General features: G+C 45.1%; 1 pseudogene; it reads right to left on the bottom strand.

Annotated features, from left to right (window-relative positions):
• LOC120050716 overlaps nucleotides 1-23,594 on the bottom strand; it is a 75,772-nt pseudogene extending 52,178 nt beyond the window's left edge.
• Nucleotides 23,595-23,911: the final 317 nt, after the last annotated feature.

Genomic DNA, 23,911 nt, shown 5'->3' with positions numbered 1-23,911 from the left:
GTAAAAAAAGTAACGTTTTTTCAAGTGCAGTCGCATAAACCATCAAGCGCTATGATGAAACTGGCTCTCACGAGGACCGCCACAGGAAAGGAAGACCCAGAGTGATCAGCCCCCTCTTGTTCACCCATGACTGCGTGGCCAAGCATGCCTCCAACTCAATCATCAAGTTTGCAGACTACAGTGGTAGGCTTGATTACCAACAACGATGAGACAGCCTATATGGAGGAGGTGAGGGCTCTGGGAGTGTGATGCCAGGAAAATAACCTCTCACTCAACGTCAACAAAATTAAGGAGATGATCGTGGACTTCAGGAAACAGCAGAGGGAGCACCCCCCTATCCACGTCGATGGGACCGCAATGGAGAAGGTGGAAAGTATTAGGTTCACAAACTTTTACAGATGCACAATTGAGAGCATCCTGTCGGGCTGTATCACCGCCTGGTACAGCAACTGCACCGCCCACTACCGCAAAGCTCTCCAGAGGGTGGTGTGATCTCCCCAACGCATTACTGGGGGCAAACTTCCCGCCCTCCTGGACACCTACAGCACCCGATGCCATAGGAAGGTCAAAAAGACGTCAGCCACCCGAGCCACTGCCTGTTCACCCCGCTATCATCCAGAAGGCGAGGTCAGTACAGGTGCATCAAAGCTGTGACCGAGAGACTGAAAAACAGCTTCTATCTCAAGGCCATCAGACTGCTAAACAGCCATCACTAGCACATCAGAGGCTGCTGCCTATAGACATAGATTAGGAATCACTGGCCACTTTAAGGAAATGAAACACTAGCCACTTTAATAATGTCTCCGTATCTTGCATTAATCATCTCATATGTGTAAACTGTACTCTATACTATTCTACAGCATCTTAGTCACTTTAATTGTTTGTAAATATTGCATCACGCATCTCATATGTATATACTCTACACCATGCCACTACCTTAGTCCAACGCCGCTCTGACTTATGTATATATATTCTTAATCCATTCCTTACTTACATGTACGTGTATTTTGGGTATATGTTGTTTAACTGTTAGATATTACTGCACTGTCGGAGCTAGAAGCACAAGCATTTTGCTACACCCGCAATAATATCTGCTAAACACGTGTATGTGACCAATAATATTGTCTTTGATTTGCAGAGGATACATTCATTAGAGTTAACTGCACCTCAGATTACAGCCAAAATAAATGCTTCACAGAATTCAAGTAACAGACACATCAACATCAACTGTTCAGAGGAGTCTACATGAATCAGGCCTTCATGGTCAAATTGCTGCAAAGAAACCACTACTAAAAACACCAATAAGAAGAAGAGACTTGCTTGGGCCAAGAAACACGAGCAATGGACATTAGACCGGTGGAAATCTGTCCTTTGGTCTGATGAGTCCAAATGTTTGATTTATGGTTCCAACCGCCGTGTCTGAGACACAGAGAAGGTAAACAGATGATCTCTGCATGTGCGGTTCCCACCGTGAAGCATGGAGGAAGTGGTGTGATGGAGTGGGGTGCTTTACTGGTGACACTGTCAGTGATTTATTTAGAATTCAAGGCACACTTAACCAGCATGGCTACCACAGCATTCTGCAGGGATATGCCATCCCATCTGGTTTACGCCTAGAGGGACTATCATTTGTTTTTCAACAGGACAATGACCCAACACACCTCCAGGCTGTGTAAGTGCAATTTGACCAAGAAGGAGAGTGATGGAGTGCTGTATCAGATGACCTGGCCTCCACAAACACCCAAACTCAACCCAAATGAGATGGTTTTGGATGAGTTGGACCGCAGAGTGAAGGAAAAGCAGCCAACAAGTGCTGAGCATATGTGGAAACTCCTTCAAGACTGTTGGATAACCATTCCTCATGAAGCTGGTTGAGAGAATTCCAAGAGTGTGCAAAGCTGTCATCAAGGCGAAGGGTGGCTACTTTGAAGAATCTAAAATATATTTTGATTTGTTTAACACTTTTTTGGTTACTACATGATTCCATATGTGTTATTTCATAGTTTTGACGTCTTCACTACTATTATACAATGTAGAAAATAGTAAAAAATAATGAAAAACACCCGACTGAGTAGGTGTGTCCAAACTTTTGACTGGTAGTGTAGGTAAATTGCAGTTCAGACACTCATCGGTACAACACAAGACACGCAACCAGAGGTCTCTTCACAGTCCCCAGGTCCAGAACAGAGGCTCGGAAAAAACACAGTATTAAATAGAGCCATGAAGACATGGAACTCTCTGCCACACCAGGTATCTCAAGCTAGCAATAAAACCAGGGTTTAAAAAACATCTAAAATAATACATTACTGCACAAAAGGGGACTGTGAAGAGACACATCCATTTTATATATCTTGTATTGTAATTTGCACTGTATTATGCATTAGACCTAAATATAGTATGTATGTACTGAGATGTAGGCTGTGTGAGACGTTTTAAATTGATGTAGTTCAGCCCTTGACTAACAATGTTCTGTACTATGTATTATGCCATGCTTCATGTGGGCAGAAAGAGTAGCTGCTGCGTCTGCAGTGGATAATGGGGATCCTAATGAATACCAAATACCTCTGAGAGAAGAGTTTATAAGTCCAGTTTGAGGCCTCCATCGAAGTACTGATGTACTAGTATCGCTCAAGTACCTCATCACCCTGTTCCCAGTGCAGGCCTTATCTACACAGGGACACAACACCTGCCCTACTGCTTTCATCTGATCTGTGGAAAGAGATGGGAACCAGGGGAGTTCAGAGAGTATCTATCAACTCCAAGTGTCATTACAGTGATGGAGTGTGGCCTTCAGTGGAAGATTCTAGAAAGGGCCCTCAATCCGATCCATCTGAAAAAAGAAAAGTCTAAGAAAAGTCTGAGCACACTGCCAGAGGGCCGAGGTCAATGGGGTCAAAGGTCAGGGGAACTGAAACAGATGTGGGCTTCAGACTGGGCAGGACTGCTGAGTATCGGGGCGTACAGAGTAAAGAGAAACAGATGGGACAGAGAGAGCCGGAAGAAAGAAGGAAAGAGAGACAGTAGAAAGGGAACCAAGGTGGAGATAGAGAGACAGAAAGAGAGCAGGCTAAGCGATAATTGGAAAGAGGAAAAGACAGACAGAGAAAGGAAACATTGAGATAGAAAAAAGACAGAAGCAAAACGGCACAGTTCATTCCTGCTTCTGTACCTTGTAGGCGGCCCCTCCGTGAATGATGGACTTGATGAAGATGCCCAGGTCCTCGCCCTTCTCCCGGGACTTGTTGCCCTTGAGGCTGATGCCCAGGCCGGCCGAGCCAGTGTCGTTCAAGAGCACCTCGAACATCAGCTGCTCCCGCCCATCCTCCAGCACCAGGGGGCTAGCCTCCTCCCCTTTCTGAAAGAGGGAAAGAGAAGGATGATGAGGAGGACAGAGAGAGAGAGAGAGATTGATTTGATATTGAAACAAGCATAGGGCAGTTAATGAAAATTTTAAAAAATACAACGCCGAGAGTGAAATAGACACACAGAAAATGAAACATCTCGTCAATATCGAATGAGGATGACGGGGAGAGAGAGCAGGAAAAGAGGACGAAAGAAAAAGGTGACAGAGAAGGTGAAAGAAAAAGGTGAAAAAGGTCAACAAATACAAACGAAGAGGGATATCTGCATTATGGATCCAAGGTGGTGGAAAACAGGTGAGGGGAGGAAGAATTTTAAAAAAAGAGGAAGAGGATGATGGGAAGCGAGAAGGAGCAGGTGGTGAGCAAGAGAGAACGAGGGAGGAGACGGCAGGCAGAGAGGTAATTCCATTTGAACATGAAAGGCACAGAGAGCGTGCCATTTCAAAAGGAAGCATAATAACCTTTTTATACATCCTTCTAGAGAGCGATGGAGGGAGGGCGACAGGGGGATCATTTAAAAGTAATAACCCATCCCTGGAGATACCCACTCTCCCGTTCACTCTCTCTCCCCCTCTCAGTCGCTCTCCCACTCTTTTCTCTCTCCTCCTTCCTCCCACTCTTAACGTGAACAAAATGACCCGGTGGTTCGGGGAGCGAGAATTGGCTACCAAATGAAAGAAAGAGAGAGAGCGAGAGAGAAGACAAAGAAATGGCAACAAAAGAAAAGAAAAATGTCTGTCATTATGACAGAGTGGTGAGAGAGAAAGTGGTGCTAGGGTTTTGTCACCAGGGAAACGGGCCTGTAAAGAGGTGCTTTGAGGCTCTTTCACATAGCCGGCCTATTTTCCTGTGAGGAGGAGAGCGAACAACGCAGGTGGGGGAAAATACTGTGTGTACTGTATATGTTTACATTTGTTAACAATAATTGTGTGTGTTACGCCACATTAGTCCAAACTAAGAGACACAGAGTGTGTATGTGAAGTGTCTGTGATTTCGTTTTTTCACAGCTGCCCAAGATAAAATCCAAAAGCTCATTGAGCTGCTTTCCTTCATACCTTACCTGCTATTGGAAGCAGATTTATTTCGAACCTCCCAGGTTGCCATATAATATGGCCAGTGGTCTAGCGACAGAGGCAGGAAAGAACGGCTCAGTGTAGCTTTACAGGTTTCTCACTATAATCCCACTGGTGTTTGGTGACATTCACCTGAGTCCTGAGGAGGCCCTTGTTTAGCCAACAGAACACACCCACTGTTCTCCATCCCTTGATCCTCAGCAGGGGAAGACCTGACAGCCTCTTTTCCTGGGTAGAGTCCCTTAGGAAAATGGGCAGTCTAGTCTGGGGCCTCACTCTCATGGAGCTCCATCACCATCACTTCGAGCTATTGCGGAAACTCCATTGTACACTGAGTAGTAAAGATGGGAAGCTTTCATTCTGAACGCAGTTACATTTACTCTTTATTCAATGGAGTCAGTGAGAAGACTGACGCAAGGATCCAGCAATCCAGCTCAGACTAGACACTTTGACAGCTGACGTGACAGACAGGTCTCGTTGGGCATCTCTATCCCTGACACACATCCATAAGGGAGAGGAGGAGAAGAGGAGAGGTGGAATCTAAAGAGATGTAACAGCTGCAGGATATTCCATTGTCAGTGTGAGGGGATATATATTCCAGCAGCACTTTGTAACTAAAGAAGCATCATATTTTTTTTTATGAATGTCTTTGGTTTGATCTGTTGATGCAAAGAGCTGTCTTTTTGGGTCACTGTGTGGCAGGCTAAGTTTAAAACACACACACACACAAACAAACGTCCACCGTTCTTAAGGGACTAAACCACATTTAAACAGCCAACTAAATCTCCCGGTGTGAGATACACACCCCTGGTGGTCCACACACACACACACACACACACACACACACACACACACACACACACACACACACACACACACACACACACACACACACACACACACACACACACACACGCACACAAATAATCCCCCCCGCCACACACACACAAATAATCCCCCCCCCCCCCCCCCACACACACACAGAGAGCAAAACCCTTCCATTCCTGAGCCCTGTGGCTCCGCTGGCGCACAACACGCCTCATTGTCTCTCCTCAAGTGCTTGTTAACAGGCTTTAAGAGGAGGGGAGACCACCCTTGATCAGAGGAACGAGGAAGACAAAAGGAACCTTTCTACCCATGGGGAAGAAGAAGAGGTGGGGGTGTAAGGAGACCGATTAATACACACTCCTGTCAGCCTGGGCTTCTGAATAGACGCTTTCAAAGTGGCAGATTAGCGACGAGAGCGACATTCAATTAAGATGAGATCTTTCTCACCACTGCTCGATCGGAGAGAAATGAAGTCTGCCAATTATTGGAAGTAATGTTGAGTTCTTATGTTCTCTGTACCTGTGCCTCAGTAGGGGGAGGAGGGGAAGCCAAATTGCCGATGGTTGGGATCATTTGTGTGTGTGTGTGTGTGTGTGTGTGTGTGTGTGTGTGTGTGTGTGTGCGTGCGTGCGTGCGTGCGTGCGTGCGTGCGTGCGTGCGTGCGTGCGTGCGTGCGTGCGTGCGTGCGTGCGTGCGTGCGCGCGCGTGTGTGTGTTTGTGACCTTGCGTGGTTAGTTACCATGGTTCCAGGACACAACCATCCTGGTGCCAACCCAATAATGAGAAAAGAAGTGCAGAGGAGTGGAGAAGGGAGAGGAAGAGAAAGCAGCTCACGCTGAGCTTGTCCGAAGACGGACGGACGGATGGACAGAAAGACAAAAGGAGCTTTTGACCATCGCAGCTCACTTTTAAAGGCGAGTCGAGACTGATTGAGATCTACAAATCACCTTGCATCACAAATTCAATCCGAAGGACAAACTAAACACTGAGAATCAAGTCCAGATCAGGTTGTATCATCAAGTTATTCTTGAAAGGTGAGGATCACACCTCAATACAAACTACTAAGAACAGGCCCGGGACCCGGTCACCTATTCTTATTGTTTAAGTAACCGGAGTCCCGTTCTGCGCATGTGCAAATTGAACTTGAAGGTATCATTTCACTTCTAAACAAGGGTCTCAGCTCATCTGATGGACAGCACCGTTTGTGACTTGTATGAATATTTCCAAACAATATTAATAAGCAAGTGGCAGTAATTTAGATGGCAGTATACTCGTAGCGCGCATAAAACATTAAGAACCCCCCCCCCCTTTTCCCTCAGAAGGGCCTCAATTTGTCAGGGAATGGACTCTTCAAGGTGTCGAAAGCATTCCACAGGGTCACTTTCCTAACCACCATGCTTTGTTTTTCCTAGCCACCGGGGCTTCTACATCTGCATTGCTTGCTGTTTGGGGTTTTAGGCTGGGTTTCTGTACAGCACTTGGTGACATCGGCTGATGTAAAAGGGCTTTAACAATCAATTTGATTGATTGATTGACTCCAATTCTTCTCACAGTTGTGTCAAGTTGGCTGAATGTCCTTTGGGTGGTGGACCATTCTTGATACACACAGGAAACTGTGGAGCATGACAAACTCACCAGCATTGCAGTTCTTGGCACACTCAAACCAGTGCGCCTGGCACCTACAACCATACCCCGTTCAAAGGCACTTACCCGTGGGGAAATTTCCCACGTCCTCATGAAGACAAAGACTATTTTTAGCTTAGGGGTTAGGTTTAGGATTACAATTAGGGTTAGAATAAGGGTTAGGGTAAGGGGTTAGGTTTAGGAGTTAGAATGAGGGAAAATAGGATTTTGAATGGAAATACATTTTAGGTCCCCATAAGGATAGAATAACAACATACGTGTTGCCGGCCAAATTGTCCGGGAGAAGAAGAAAAAAAAAACATGCAAAATAATGCTTTTTATTCATTGATGGAAATACCAGTCAATGTGCTCCAACTTCAAAGGCAAAAAGACTATAGGTTAATAAATCCTCAAGCTGCTTATTGTCAGATGTGTGTGTTTCTATTTCTACTCACAATACAAGATGTGAGGTCCTTATAAGGGACTTCAGCTAAGTGTACCCTGACTGGGCAAAATTAGCGAAGATTGTGTTGATTGTCCTTGTTTACAGTGTGCCTGTCGAGGGGGGATTCTTTCTCCAAAACAGAGTAAATACGGCCTCAAGAATGCGCCTTCTTGAGGATAAAGCATTAAGGCTGATGGGCATTGCAAGCTGCTCCAAGGAGTTGGGCAGTTTTTACTTCCCAGCAGCAGCAGTTCTGTTGGGGGGGGGGGGGGGGGGGGGGGCTAAATAGAGGCTAAATAGATAGGTCTTTGTGTTGGGGGCTTTGTGAGCGCAGCTGCAGTATTAGGGTTGTGACTGAGGCATAATAAGGAGAGAAGACAAGTGTTATGTACGTATGCATTTTACTGTACAACGGACCACAATTGCATCTAAATGTGGAAGTTTTACGGTATTGGAATGAGTTGTGGTTGATTGTGTGTGCGTGTGCCTGCCTGCATAAGTTCTGTCTGTGAGCATTGCTGAACTTGAGTGAGGGTGAACATGTACATGAGTTTGAGGGACATGAAACTATATTTGAGGAGGAGGCCTGCAGAGAAGATAAAGGGTTCATCTTTAAGGGCCTCTAACTTCAACAGCCCAGATAAAGACAGAGTTAAAAAAAAACAAGATAAAAGAGGAAGTGAAGAAGCACCTTAGTGTGGATGTTGTGGAAATGTTGGGTATTTTAATGAGGGCTAATGTGAGCACTGTGTATGTGTGTGTGTGTGCATGCGTGCGTATGCGTGTTTCCATGTGAATATGCATCGTTCACTACAAAGCGTCGGAGTTGTCCCTCCTGAATGCTTTGAAGTTGAGGAAATTGAATAATGTGAATAATCACAGGAGTAGTGAGTGGCACACAAGGACAGAGGCATGTTTTCTGAGAGGACCAACACACACACACACACTGCTACACACAGGACACGCACACACACACACACGCTCCTATAGGGTACCACCGGGGCAGTTGACGGGCAGCTTATTTAGATAAAGGGGTAAAAACACGCCACTCAGCAAAGAGTCAGAAAGGTCTCTGGCCACAGCTAAACGGTCACTTAACACCCGTGTGTGTCGGCACGCACCACTTCCTGCGAGGCCGCAGGGACGTGTGTGTGACTTCCTGTCAGCCTCTGAGTCAACAAACGCAGATAAGGGCAGGAAGAGGAACGGGGCGCTGGGTACGTGTGCTGGGCCTGGGTGTGTGTGTCAGTGCTTGTTTGTAGGTGATGGCATGCGTGCAGGGGAGCAAAAGGGCAGTTGAAAGAGGTTGAACGCCTTTCAATAGTAATAGAAAGAGAAAGACGTTTCAAGGGGTAACAACATGTATAAGACAAGGAGGGGAAAGGTGGAAATTCCTGGTAACGTATCTGCATCAAAGATCATGCAGAGTCGAGAGCAATTGAAGGTGGCTAGAGAGAGATAAAGGTGTCTGTTCTCACGAGCTCTCTGGGTAGGAAGATCTCCTCTTGTCTGGCCACAACCACAGAGACACACTCCCCCTGCTTGGTGCAGCGCAGCATGGCCACCAGCTCCTCCTGAGTTCGATCCATCAGGTCTACACCGTTCACCTACACGCATCACAGGAAAGGGTTAAAATATGTACAGTATATACACAATGTGCTTCACAGTGCATATACACACATATAATAAATACCTACACCTAGATATTTAAAGGTTTAAGGACCACCTTCCAGAAAAAAATACAACTAGTTTATCAGTTTCAGACGGCACTGTTTGAATACTTGAAAAAGTGCTTCCTTCCTCCATTCCATGAAGCAATCACTGATGATTAGAAATGAATGGACAGGTGAATGCCATGTGGTGGAACACTTGAGTTCACCTATCGAATCATGCATGCCAAATCAGTCATTACTTCAAGGATGGCAGGAAGGAAGGATGCACTTTTAAGGAATTCAAAGGTCAGAGGTCAAATGACTGTTTCACCTCCAGGATGCAATCGCCAGGCGGCCATCTTTGATGGCGGCACCCCGGGCAAGGATGCTCTTGATCAGGATGGGCCCCGGGCCATGGACCATCAAGTCCCGGGTCACCACGGTGAAACCCAGCCCCTCGGTACCTGGAGAGGAACGATAGAGGGACAGAGAGAGGGAGAGAAAGAGAATGAAGAAGAGATAGGAAAAGAGATGAAAAAACAAGAGAGATAGAGGGGAGTGGGGGACAGAGGGATATTATCAGTTATCCTATACCATCTTTCTTTTCCTTGATTTGATTGATTAGGATCTCCATTAGCTGACGCCAATGGCGACAGCTTGTCTTACTGGGTCCGACATAACGAAAAAGAGATTACACACAAAATACTTTACAATTTACAGACATTTAAAAACATTCACACGTAGTGTGTGTGTGCGCATCAATCAGTTACACATACATGTCAGTACATACACACAACAAGTAGGTGACATGGTGTCGTGTCTTTGCTATCATTAAATTGAAGACTTATAGTTTTTATCAAAGATTCCTGTAATTAGGGATTACGCGATCAACTGAGTTGTAACGTAACTAATTAACTATGAATTCGAGGGCACCAGGGAAAGTAGTCAGATTACAAAGTTATAATTTCCCAATATAACCTTTCAGATATTTTCATATCTGATCAATAGTCTTCTGATTAAATATATATTTATTTTTACCTCACGTTAGTCTCATTCCAAACGTCGTAAATTGTTGGTTATCTGCACGAACCCAGTCTTCACTATGAGTCATCCATACATCAATTGTCTTAAATCATTTATTTATTACTAACTAATTAATTCACAGAAATGCATAAACAAACAAACAAACTTAAAAATGGTTACATGAAAATGATGGGAGAAATATGCCCTAGTGGGCTGAACCGGCATGGCGGCTTGTTAGACAAAGGGAAAGTTGGGGGTCGACTCAGTAGTCACTACAGAGTTCATAACTATAACAATTGACATGCTACTCCTTTACACATTCGGGAACAATTGCAATCAATATATATTTACGCTCGGTGTGTCGTCTTGATCGTTGGAGAGAAGTTAGTTTTGTTGGAGAGTCGTCGGTCTCTGTCCTGGTTATTGTGGATAGTTCAGAGTGACATTCGTTATAGAATGGATGTTTCGGCGGTTGTCTTTCTTCGCGTTCAATGATACCGAATTCCTAGCTGCAGACTAGTAGTCAATATCAAAGACTTAAATATCAAAGATTCAGCAATGGTACTTAACCTTCGTTGACCCCATATGGAGAAAAACATGGTCTAATGGTAATTTCTCAGAGTTGGCTTTTATTCGGCTAGCAGGAAGGGGCTGTCCTTGGATGTCTGACCCAACTGGGCTCAGGGGCGGTCCTTGGATTTAGTTCAAATCAAAAAGGGATTTGTATTTTTCTTCATTAAACAGTCCAAAATCATATTACACAATTATACAAACAGTATCATACTCAATTTTATACAACAAACAGATGTAAACCTCATATCTGAGGTTATTATATAAACAGCGGTATGGTAATGTAGCCACCCCGTCTCTCGTGAGTTTCCCACATGGGGACAAATGGACATGTTAATAGCTGGGATCTTCACCGATCTTTAATACTTTTTCCGGAACATGAAATCTGTTCGTACCTCAAGTTCTGTGTGGTGGAAGAAACCTCTTTGTCCTGAAAGTTTACCCTCTCTCTAATACTGTTTAGCCATGAGGAGATTCTCAGGAATTTACGACGTCTCTCTGTGATCATAGCATGGGTTGAAGGAGGAAAGGGAGAGGCAGGGAGAGGGGGATGGGGTTTGCAATACCCAAGCAGGCAACGTCATGACATACCCCCCCTGGTGGTTTGGATCTTGTTTGTCCTGCAAGTTACAAATCAACATAAAATCATGAACATGTGGTGTCCTGTTTGTAGATCATCGTTGCAGTCCCCTCTGGTGGTTGAACTTGGTAGGCTTCTCTGAAAGCGGAGCAGTCCACCACAAGGATGGCAGTTGATGTCCGGTTGGTGATCGCCGTTGCGGTCCCTTCTAGTGATGTATCTTGGTAGGTTCCCTGGAAGCTGCAAAGTACCCCAGGGAGGGCCAGGGGATGTCCTGGTTGATGATCGCAGTTGCGGTCCCCCCCTTGGTGGTTTACCTTGGTAGGCTCTCTGACAGCGGGCATGCCGCCACAAGGATGGGCCGTGGGTGTCCGGATTTGGGGTCGCCGTTCCGGACCCGTCGTCTGGTTGTCGTCCAGACTGGAAGATCTGAGCAGTAACTTAGGCAGATGTTAACAACGCACACACACTCATGAAATATATATATAATTACATTCATTCCCCAATGAGCGGCGTTGTGGCACTAAGTGATGGTTGTATGGGGACTTTGTTTATGGCTCTATCACTTCCTAAATGTCAAAGGAACTGAACCGAAAAGGAATGAAAGCATAAACAAAAGATATACCAAATATAGTTCTCACACAAAAACCATCTAATTGGACTGTATTCTATATACATCCAATGTTCTGGCAAAATGACTATCATGGCATTGTCTCTAACGCCATATCTAGGGTTTTCCTACTTGGTGTGTTGCTTAGGCACTATCCTAAGTTGATAACTATATGATAACTTTACAGCTGTAAGGCACTAGTTTTGGGCAGTCTACAGGGATGACCTATGGACTTCTGGGAAGAAAACTGGTGAGTGCTGTAGAGACAAAGGCCTAGAAGTAAATGTTCAACTTTACTAAGGCTGGTATTTTGCTTGGACCCTTAAGTGATCCTAGCATAAATCCTAATTGGATGTTCCGTTGTGCATGTGCGTTTATGCTTAAACAAGCGCGCATGTCAAGGGAAGAAAACCAAGTATCCTGGCAGATTACAACTTGTTCAGAATGAGTCTGACGTAGTCAGGTAATTTTCAGGTCAATGCCTGGGGGTCAGTCAGAATTGTTGTTGAGGGAGTCTGTAGTAGTTTCTACTAAGTCACTGTGTCTTCCACTATTGTAGTGGGGATAGGTATGAAGTCTACTTCATAGCTATGTTATCCACGGAGGAGCTAACCTCACGACGGAAGTACTCTTTAAGTATTGGACCAGTCGTACGTGGTGTGATCATGATTAATGATTCTAATAATTTTCCTCCTGAATGAAGGATTCTATTTATTAGTGGCATGTGTGTTAACCATTGGAAGAGTGCACTGGAGATTCCCTTCCCCGTGTTGCACTCTGAGTGACTCCTATGTCGCTATTGTCACGGGTAATTTGATTGGTTAGGTCTCTAACCTTCTTACTGATTGTAGCTAGACTGACTGTTGCTGGTATTGGTACTGGTGCTCAAAGGGACCAGTTATCCTACCGATTTATTCTGAAATATTATACTACCGGAACACATGATTGGAGCATTTTACTAGTTGTATTGTAGTTGAACCTACACATGGCAAGGAATGATTATTGTTGCCATTTGTTTTGGAGGTGGACAAGTCCACTGGACTTCCTTTATGACCAGTGTGGTACACCTCAGTACTATCTTAGATGTGTTCTAAGATAATCCCCGTCTAGGGGCCTCTGTTCCTCACTATTCTCATAGGGGAATTTACAACTAGATTTGATTTATGCTCTGGCGGCCTCGTACGGTGTTGTCCGTAGTCTTGACCCCCCCACCGGCCTCGATGAGGCTCATCATGGGTCTGGGCTACTATTCCCCCCCTTTGTGTCTCGGGACCCCCCCACCAGCGGGTGGTGTAGGTGTCCGAGGCGCAAACGAAAAGGTCGGACCCAATGTACGAGTTGTCAGCGGCCGCGTTGTTATGAGAATGGCTGTAACCTTTCAACCAAATCTCCTGGTGTTTGTGCTTCAAAACGCTCAGTGGCTGTCGAGGCTTGTCAGTCACCACCGCGTCCACGTGTGGCAACCTCTCCAGTACCTGCGAACTGAGACGAGGATATCGGTCTGTGATATCGCAAAGTGTTTCACCAGTGGGAATCATTGGGTCAGTTGCTGGACTGACGCCATTAGTGTCATTGTAAGGGGTGACAGTCCCCAACAAAGCGGAAAGTGTATCATCGGAAGCAGAGTATACTCTGCGCATCGATGTTTTTCTTGCTGAGACGGCCGCAGTGCTTGCGGAAATGTCTGAAGGGCAAGAGGAGTTCATCTCAACTACCGTATTGCACGACTGCACGGAGGAGGGAAGTTGCTTATTAACAGAGACAGCTGGCTCGAAATCATGAAAAGAATGGTCAATCAGGTTGGCTGATGGAATGTGTCGAGATATCGTGATATCTCCTTGGATCGGATTCTGCCCCAAGAGGTTTTTAAACGTCTTTTTCCCAAGGGGCGCTTTTGACAGATATCCCTCGTGACTGACTGCGTTGCAGCTAGCGTTAGGGGAAGACAGTGTGGTCAGTGGAGAAGGCACTGTGGCCTGTGACCATACCTGGTTGGTTTTCCAATCCATCAATGGGAGTAACCGATCCATCAAGTCTGCTCCAAGTAGCAGGGGTACAGTTTCGAGGTTGGTAACATACACAGGATGAACGAGCGATACGTCCTTAAAGTGTAGTTTCAGCATGACTCTCAATGTGAGAGCCGAGGTAGTCTGAGTGACCCCTCGAAGTGTGGTGTCGCATCGTTCCACTTTTAACCAACGTTTAGTTGGTTTCCAACGTCCAATCCATGTTTCCTATAAAAACAATTGCTTTCCTCAACTCTTAGCCAAGAGAGACTGGAATGCTAGTATTAGTATTAATATACACTGCTCGAAAAAAATAAAGGGAACACTAAAATAACACATCCTAGATCTGAATGAATGAAATATTCTTATTAAATACTTTTTTCTTTACATAGTTGAATGTGCTGACAACAAAATCACACAAAAATGATCAATGGAAATCAAATTTACCAACCCATGGAGGTCTGGATTTGGAGTCACACTCAAAATTAAAGTGGAAAACCACACTACAGGCTGATCCAACTTTGATGTAATGTCCTTAAAACAAGTCAAAATGAGGCTCAGTAGTGTGTGTGGCCTCCACATGCCTGTATGACCTCCCTACAACGCCTGGGCATGGTCCTGATGAGGTGGCGGATGGTCTCCTGAGGGATCTCCTCCCAGACCTGGACTAAAGCATCCGCCAACTCCTGGACAGTCTGTGGTGCAACGTGGCGTTGGTGGATGGAGCGAGACATGATGTCCCAGATGTGCTCAATTGGATTCAGGTCTGGGGAACGGGCGGGCCAGTCCATAGCATCAATGCCTTCCTCTTGCAGGAACTGCTGACACACTCCAGCCACATGAGGTCTAGCATTGTCTTGCATTAGGAGGAACCCAGGGCCAACCGCACCAGCATATGGTCTCACAAGGGGTCTGAGGATCTCATCTCGGTACCTAATGGCAGTCAGGCTACCTCTGGCGAGCACATTGAGGGCTGTGCGGCCCCCCAAAGAAATGCCACCCCACACCATGACTGACCCACCGCCAAACCGGTCATGCTGGAGGATGTTGCAGGCAGCAGAACGTTCTCCACGGCGTCTCCAGACTCTGTCACGTCTGTCACATGTGCTCAGTGTGAACCACGCTTTCATCTGTGAAGAGCACAGGGCGCCAGCGGCGAATTTGCCAATCTTGGTGTTCTCTGGCAAATGCCAAACGTCCTGCACGGTGTTGGGCTGTAAGCACAACCCCCACCTGTGGATGTCGGGCCCTCATACCACCCTCATGGAGTCTGTTTCTGACCGTTTGAGCAGACACATGCACATTTGTGGCCTGCTGGAGGTCATTTTGCAGGGCTCTGGCAGTGCTCCTCCTTGCACAAAGGCGGAGGTAGCGGTCCTGCTGCTGGGTTGTTGCCCTCCTACGGCCTCCTCCACGTCTCCTGATGTACTGGCCTGTCTCCTGGTAGCGCCTCCATGCTCTGGATACTACGCTGACAGACACAGCAAACCTTCTTGCCACAGCTCGCATTGATGTGCCATCCTGGATGAGCTGCACTACCTGAGCCACTTGTGTGGGTTGTAGACTCCGTCTCATGCTTCCACTAGAGTGAAAGCACCGCCAGCATTCAAAAGTGACCAAAACATCAGCCAGGAAGCATAGGAACTGAGAAGTGGTCTGTGGTCACCACCTGCAGAACCACTCCTTTATTGGGGGTGTCTTGCTAATTGCCTATAATTTCCATCTGTTGTCTATTCCATTTGCACAACAGCATGTGACATTTATTGTCAATCAGTGTTGCTTCCTAAGTGGACAGTTTGATTTCACAGAAGTGTGATTGACTTGGAGTTACATTGTGTTGTTTAAGTGTTCCCTTTATTTTTTGGAGCAGTGTATAATATAATAGTATTAATATAATATTAGCCCTCTGATTATAATGAAGAGCAAGATGTGAGCAAGCTCTGTTCTGGGCCAGCTGAAGCGTAATATTTTTTTTGCTTTAACCTTTATTTAACTAGGCAGTTAAGAACAAATTCTTATTTACAATGACGGCCTACCAGGGAACAGTGGGTTAACTGCTTTGTTCAGGGGCAGAATGACAGATTTTTACCTTGTCAGTTCGGGGATTCGATCCAGCATACTGGGCCAACGCTCTAACCACTAGGCTACCTGCCGCCCCAAAACTTAACTAGAGCTGTGTTTGAATACTCATACTAACTGCACTAACCATACTATTTGTGACGTGAAATTAGTATATAGTATGCTTAGTGGTCATAGTATGGATATAGTTAATATGCTAAAAGTTCCCAGATGTAGTACTGAATTTGCCAAAATATGAAGTATACACGCAGAGGACACCATTACTGTATTTTAGGGCCCATAATGCAATTCTTCAGGAAATGGGCGTTTCTTCACATCGTTTTTAAGATTTGAAGTAAATGGCAGAAAATATGCAGCCAAAGTACAACGAGAGCGGATACAAATTCATTGCTTTAACTAATTATGACAAATGTTTAAAAAGTTACCTTACATGTTATGTTGGCTGACAATTTGTTAGCTATGCTGTCCTTACGAACCACATACGGTAGCATATCATTACAGCAGTATGTACCGGTATGTTAGCTAGTTACCTAACGTTAGTTGGCTAATTATACATCAAACTTGCCAGTATATTAACTATGTGCTAACTACCCAACGTTTATTGACTTGATTATTCCCATCATTCTTAGCTAAATGGTATTTGTGCAGTGGTGGGCCGTCAGGGCCTGCAAGGCCTTCTCTGCTGGCCTAAACATCATCAGAATATAATTTTCCCACAAATATGTATTAAATTATTCCCCAGAGTAAGAGTTATACTCTTCATTTCATAGCTTTCCTCTTGGTTGCACTGCTTCCAGCCCCAGGTTGAGATTTGGAGGGCTGGTCTTTATGTTAGATCTTTTATCCAATCATATTCAGCCATCATGTGTTGCCAGGGGTCTAAAATCTGCCCTCAGGCCTTCAGAATCAACAGTGCGGGCGCTTGTAGCTTATAGTGAATGGAAATGAAAATTTAGTGTCAACCAATCAGCTTTAGAGTTGGCTATTGTACGCCTGCTGGCTGGCTCCAGTGTTACACAGGAGCCAGCTAGCAGGCGTAGTGCGTGCACGTCTTTTGATTGGATTACCAATATTGAGAGGCAGGTCCTATGGAGATCTAGGAAACTGAATTTGATAAACGAATTAATTCGCGTACTACTAAGCTGTTTTTTCAACCCACAATGGCGGAAGGAGGAGAAGATATCGATTTGGTCGAGGATATAATTATAACGCCATTCTCAAGACTAACTTTTCAAGAAAAGTTAGACATTGTAAGGAGAGGTCGCCCGACGCCACAAAGCCTGTCACAGGCGGGAAAGGGCTTCGTTCGCTCGCCACTTTCAAAGTTTCAACTACGAGCGCTGTCAATGGCTCACAGGCTCCTTGGCTCCGAGAAGCACTGCAAACTGTACTGCTGGGAATGCCTATTATTTGCAAGTGATCGATTTGGTATTTGGAGCCACACTGGCTTTGCAAACTTGAGTTGTCTAACCAAGGCAGCAACGAGACACCAAAGTACGGCTGGGCACTAACAAGCAATGGTGCTTTTGAAAACTTTTGGGGACACCGGAGTGGATCTACAGCTCAAAGAACAAGCGCGCAGGGCAACGGAGCTGCACAATGAAAAGGTGAAGGGAAATATTGAAAAGACTGATGATGATTGTGATTGTGTCATGTTTTTGGGTAAACACCGTTTACACAAAAATGTCAATTTGTCAATTTCAAGGTGACGCAACGCCTGGTTATACTGCGTTTCTGTCTAAATGTATAGTGTCTAGAGCCATGGCATCATAATGATGGTAATAAGAGGTGGATTAATTCGGGTGGGACTGTGTAGTACCTCACTGAAGGCCCAGGCCCCAGGCCCACGGCACGCCACTGTATTTGTGCGTTCTTTCGTGAATTCGCTCTGGCTATCTACTCCGATTTCATGTCTCTCGTCTGAGTGTACCAGGGCGTAGAATAATGAATTTAGAAGTGTTCCACACCTGTTGAATATGGCCGGTGTCAGTAAACGTCGGCAAAAAAAGCGTAATTAAATTGTTGCCAGCAGCAAAGTAACAGTCACCAACGCTCTGGATAACATGAAAACTGCCTAACCAGCTCTGCTAGGGCGAGTAAAATGGTCAGAGTGGTCTCATTTGTGTTTGGAAGTAGCTAGCAAGCTAGCCAACGTTAGCTTGGGTGCCGTTTTAAGGTCAGAACGCTCAAATCAACCCTACTCCTCGGCCCGAGCGTCCAGTGTGCGCTCTGGCACTCCAGATTGAATTTAAGAACTCACACGAATTTGTAAAATGTCAAACTAGAGGGCCTCCCGAGTGGCGCAGTGGTCTAAGGCACTGCATCGCTGTGCCACGGGAGACCCATGGGGCAGCATCGTCCGGGTCAGGGGAGGGTTTGGCCGGCAGGGATGTCCTTGTCCCATCGCGCACTAGCGACTGAGCACAACAACACGGTCGCCAGGTGTACGGTGTTTCCTCCGTCACATTGGTGCGGCTGGCTTCCGGGTTAAGCGGGCATTGTGCCAAAAAGCAGTGCGGCTTATTTGGGTTGTGTTTCAGAGAATGCATGGCTCTCGACCTTCGTCTCTCCCGAGTCCGCAAGGGAGTTGCAGCGATTAGACAAAATCGGATACCACGAAATTGGGGCGAAAAAAGGGGCATTTAAAAAAAATTAAGTCTAACTAGTAATTTGTTATGCTAACTAGCTAGCAAGAGGTTGCATAGCAACAGCATCAACTTCCGGTAGACAGGCGAAGAGCTAGTACGCTCAACTGAACAGTATGCTATAATGAACTAACAGTATATAGTATGTAGTATATACTCATTATGTAGTATACAGTACATTAGTATGGGTATTCGAACACAGCTTAGGTCTTTCTTTGCAGCACTTGATCATATGACTGGACAATAATCAAGATAAGATAAAACTTGAGCCTGCAGGACTTGCTTTGTGGAGTGTGGTGTCAAAAAAGCAGAGCATTTCTTCATTACGGATAGACCTGTCCCCATCATCATGACCCCACATCATCCCATCACGTCGCAATAAGGTCACTTGGTGTGCTAATAAATGGAGGGTGACATCTCTCTACTTGCCCTGCATTCTGTGTGGGGCTTAGTGGGTTCCTCCTGAGTAAACTGGTGATCAACTTCCACTGGTCTGCTGTGGAGCCCTCTCTGCTAGCACCATATTCCATTTATAGTGCACACGGGCCCTGGTCAAAAGTAGTGTACTATAAATGGAATAGGGTGCTATTCGGGATGCAACCTCAGCCAAAAGCCAGCGGGAAAATTGTTTTTTTATAGGGATTAAGAGGAGGACTGCCTTCAATTTCACGTGTGAGCAGGCCTCACACTGCCTGATGGAGGAAGGTGAAGGGAGAGAAAGAAGGCGAGGGGAGGGAGAGAGAGGTATCCGGAGATATCATTCCCTCGCATGGCTCCTCTCCCTGTGGACTCACAGTTTGATTTCAAGAGTGCTTGTGTGTGTGTGTGTGTGTGTGTGTGTATGTGTGTGTGTGTGTGTGTGTGTGTGTGTGTGTGTGTGTGTGTGTGTGTGTGTGTGTGTGTGTGTGTCCAAGCTCACATGTGTATCTATTTGTGTGTTTGTGCATGCACGCCTGTGTGTGTATTTGTGTGTGCGTGTGCATACCTGTGTGTGTACGTGCCTCCAAGCAATGAGTGAAAACTGCCACCATGGTGAGCAGTGGAGAAAAGCCAAAAGAGGCATACTAAAAGATAGTGAGTGATCAAATCTCATCTGGCAGCTAAGCTTCTGCCTACCTTCCATTAACGCTTCTAAACCTCCTAGCAGTCACTCACAGTGGGAGAGTAGTCTTTAAAGAGGCAATCATTAGTTGCTACATCCATTTTTTGACTTAGAAATTACTGGTATGTACCCATTGATTCTTGAAGAATATAATTTATGAATGCCTCATGAGCTTAGTTCAACTGTCGTACCCCGTAACCATGGAAGAGCACAACCACAATCTAAGGCTAGGTTTACACAGGCAGCCCAATTCAAATCTTTTGGCAAAATATCTGATATGACAAAATAACAGAATGGGGCTGCCTGTGTAAACGCAGCCTAAGAACTCAGTTTCCAATTTGTCCGTTTTCTATGATGATTCATTTCACTGAATCGACTGGATTGAAAACTAAATTGGCCCCAACACGGCAACACCTTATACCTTTACAAAAGTACAAAAATCTGTTGTGGGGCTTAGTGGGTTCCTCCTGGTTGAATTGCTGCAAAGAAACCACTACCAAAGGACACCAGTAAAAAGAAGAGACTTGCTTGGGCCAAGAAAGACGAGCAATGGACATAAGACCGGTGGAAATGTGTCCTTTTTTGGTTCCAACCGCTGTGTCTTTATGAGACACGGTGTGGGTAAACCGGTAGTGTACATTTATCTCCGCATGTGTATTTCCCACCGTAAAGCATGGAGGAGGTGGTGGTGTGATGGTGCTTTGCTGGTGACACTGTCTGTGATTTACTTAGAATTCAAGGCACACTTAATAACCTGTTATGGCTGCAAGGGGCAGTATTGAGTAGCCAGTTAAATAGTGCCCATTTCAAACGGCCTCGTACTCAATTCTTGCTCGTACAATATGCATATTATTATTACTATTGGATAGAAAACACTCTCTAGTTTCTAAAACCGTTTGAATTATTTCTCTGAGTGAAACAGAACTCATTCTGCAGCACTTTTCCTGACCAGGAAGTGGAATGTCAGAAATATATGCTCTGTTCAACTTCCTGCCTATACATGGTCATGATACGTAAGAGTCTACGTACACTTCATACGCCTTCCTCTGGGTGTCAAGAGGCTGTGAGAGAAGAAATTTTGTGTTTATCTTCATCTGAATTGGAATACAAGCTCTTTGTATGACGTGACTGTCATTTCCGGTACTCTGAAGCGCGCGACTTGGACAGTGGGATTGCCTTCTGTTTTGCTGCCGTTATGGACAACAACTATCTCCGGCTCGGATTTTATTTGATACATGTGACCATATCATCGTAACGTATGTTTTTTCAATATAGTTTAATCAGATTATTTAAATTTTTTCGGGAGTTTTGCCGTGTTCCGTTCTCTGACTTTGTTGTCGTTGGAGAGATCCGTGCCACTCGGCTAGGGTGCATGCTAAATGAAGAGGGATATTTGCCGTTCCAGATCAAAACAACGACTGTTCTGGACAAAGGACACCTTGTCCAACATTCTGACGGAAGATCACCAAAAGTAAGAAACATTTTATGATGCTATTTCTAATATCTGTCGTGCATGTGAACTGGTCGTGGGCGCCCAAGTGTTTCTGGCTATTGTGGCTACGCTAATATAGCGCTACATTTTGTTTTCGCTGTAAAACATTTAATAAATCGGAAATATTGTCTGGAATCACAAGATGCCTGTCTTTCAATTGCTGTACACTATGTATTTTTCAGAAATGTTTTATGATGAGTAATTAGGTATTTGACGTTGGTGTCTGTAAATATTATGGCTGCTTTCGGTGCAATTTCTGATTGTAGCTGAAATGTAAACTATGATTTATACCTGAAATATGCAAATTTTTCGAACAAAACATATGCTATACAATAAATATGTTATCAGACTGTCATCTGATGAAGTTTTTTCTTGGTTAGTGGCTATTTATTTCTTTATTTGGTCGAATTTGTGATAGCTACTGATGGAGTAAGAAACTGATGGAGTAAGAAAAGTGGTGTCTTTTGCTAACGTGGTTAGCTAATAGATTTACATATTTTGTCTTCCCTGTAAAACATTTAAAAAATCGGACATGTTGGCTTGATTCACAAGATGTGTACCTTTCATCTGGTCTCTTGGACTTGTTAATGTGTGAAAGTTAAATATTTTTAAAAAATATCTTTTGAATTTCGCGCCCTGCACTTGAGCTGGATGTTGTCATAAGTGTACCGGTGTCGGGCTGCAGCCCAAACAGGTTAACCAGCATGGCTACCACAGCATTCTGCAGCAATACGCCATCCCATCTGGTTTGGCCTTAGTGGGACTATAATTTGTTTATCAACAGGACAATGACCCAACACACCTCCAGGCTGTGTAAGGGCTATTTGACCAAGAAGGAGAGTGATGGAGTGCTGCATCAGATGACCTGACCTCCACAATCCCCCGACCTCAACCCAATTGAGATGGAAAAGCAGCCAACAAGTGCTCAGCATATGTGGGAACTCCTTCAAGACTGTTGGAAAAGCATTCCAGGTGAAGAGAATGCCAAGAGTTTGCAAAGCTGTCATCAAGGCAAAGGGTGGCAATTTGAAGAATCTCAAATATAAATATATTTTGATATGTTTAACACTTTTTAAGTTTTGATGTCTTAAGTATTATTCTACAATGTAGAAAATAGTAAAAAATAAAGAAAAACCCTTGAATGAGTGCTGTAGGTAGTGTACATCGAACTTGCCAGGCAGTATATTAACTATCTGCTATCTAAATATCTGCCCAACGTTTACTGACTTGATTATTTACATCATTCTTAGCTAAGTGGTATAGTTGTGCGATTCAATGGCTATCTACTCCGATTTCAGAGCACTCTCGCGCAGAATAACTGATGAATTTACGAACGCTCAAACAACCCGTTGAATAAGGCCAGTGTCAGTAAACATCAGCAAAATAAAAAGAACGTTATTAGATTGTTGCCAGCAGCACAGTTACAGTCACCAACGCACTGGATAACATGAAAACAGCCTAACCAGCTCTGCTAGGGCAAGTAAAATGGTCAGTGAGGTGTTCTCTCATTCGTGTCTGGAAGTAGCTAGCTAACGTTAGCCAGTTAGCCTGGGTGCTTGACTGCCATTGAATGCTCGGATCAACCCTTTTCCTCGGCCAGAGCGTCCAGTGTGCGCTCTGAACTCTGACAACGCTCTGGGTTTACGAACGCCCAGAGCACACTCTGGCACTCCAGATTGAATTTACGAACACACCCGAAATCGTAAAATGTTTAGCTAGTCATTTGTTAAGCTAACCAGCTGGCAAGAGGTTGCATAGCAACAGCATCAACTTCCGGTAGACAGGCGAAGCTCTAGTACACTCAACTGAATGGATATCGTTAGTTTCCAGTATACTAAAATGAACTAATAGTATATAGTATGTAGTATATACTCATTAAGTATGAAGTATATACCCATTAAGTATTGTAGTATACAGTATGTTAGTATGGGTATTCAAACACAGCTATACCCCCTTTTCCATTGTGCTTCCATACCTTTCCTCAGGTCAATCTTCAGCTTCCGGCCTCCCTTCTGGTTGGTCAGGTTGGCCAGGTTAGGGAGCCCAGTGGGACTCTTTCCCCGGGACAGGGGGCTCTCGCTGCCCCCCACCGCCGTGGCCCCATCCCGATCTCTGACCACCGGGGCTGGGGACACACTGAGGGGCATCACCTCTGGGACGTGCCCAGTCTGGTGATCCCCTAGCGGGGTGAGAGAGGCTGGCAGATCGGGGGTCTTGGAGCGGAGGACACGGAGGGCTGGACGTCTCGGCTCCAGTTTGGGATTGATCTGCTTTGGTTTCACGGTTTCTGGTTTCACTTCTGGTTTAGCATCCATTTTTTGGTGGATCATGAGGGGGCTCTTGGCTTTGGGGACAGAGTCGTGACTGTCGGTGAAGAGCTGCCCAATGAGGCGTTTCTCGTATCGCTGCTTGTGGGCCACCGGCAGGATCTCCAGGCGCACCAGAGGGGAACACATGGCCTGACGGAGCACTTCCTGGGACCTGTGGGTGTGAGGAAGTGACATCATCAATGTCTGTCTCTGGAGGACATGACTGAAGGTTGAGAATACTGTTATATCAGACTTGATTGTACGGTTTTCCACTATGTATTTATGGAAATGTGTTGGAAGATCACACTCACTCTCGTAGTAGTTACTAGTACACTAAGCACAGAGATTAAATTGGTATCAACACAAGTACAAACTCAAGCTTACTAAGTTCTCATTCAACACCGGCATTGACTAGTGGTCACAGACTAGACCCTCAAGAGTCAATTCACTAGAGACAAGTAATCTATAGTAGTAGTCACTTGTAGCAACTGCTTATCCAGGACCAGGCTAGC

This window comes from Salvelinus namaycush, chromosome 7, assembly GCF_016432855.1.
Source record: "Salvelinus namaycush isolate Seneca chromosome 7, SaNama_1.0, whole genome shotgun sequence".
In the NCBI taxonomy this organism is placed as follows: domain Eukaryota; kingdom Metazoa; phylum Chordata; class Actinopteri; order Salmoniformes; family Salmonidae; genus Salvelinus; species Salvelinus namaycush.
The sequence above is the reverse complement of the archived record's forward strand: the minus strand, read 5'-3'. Positions and strand labels throughout refer to the sequence as shown.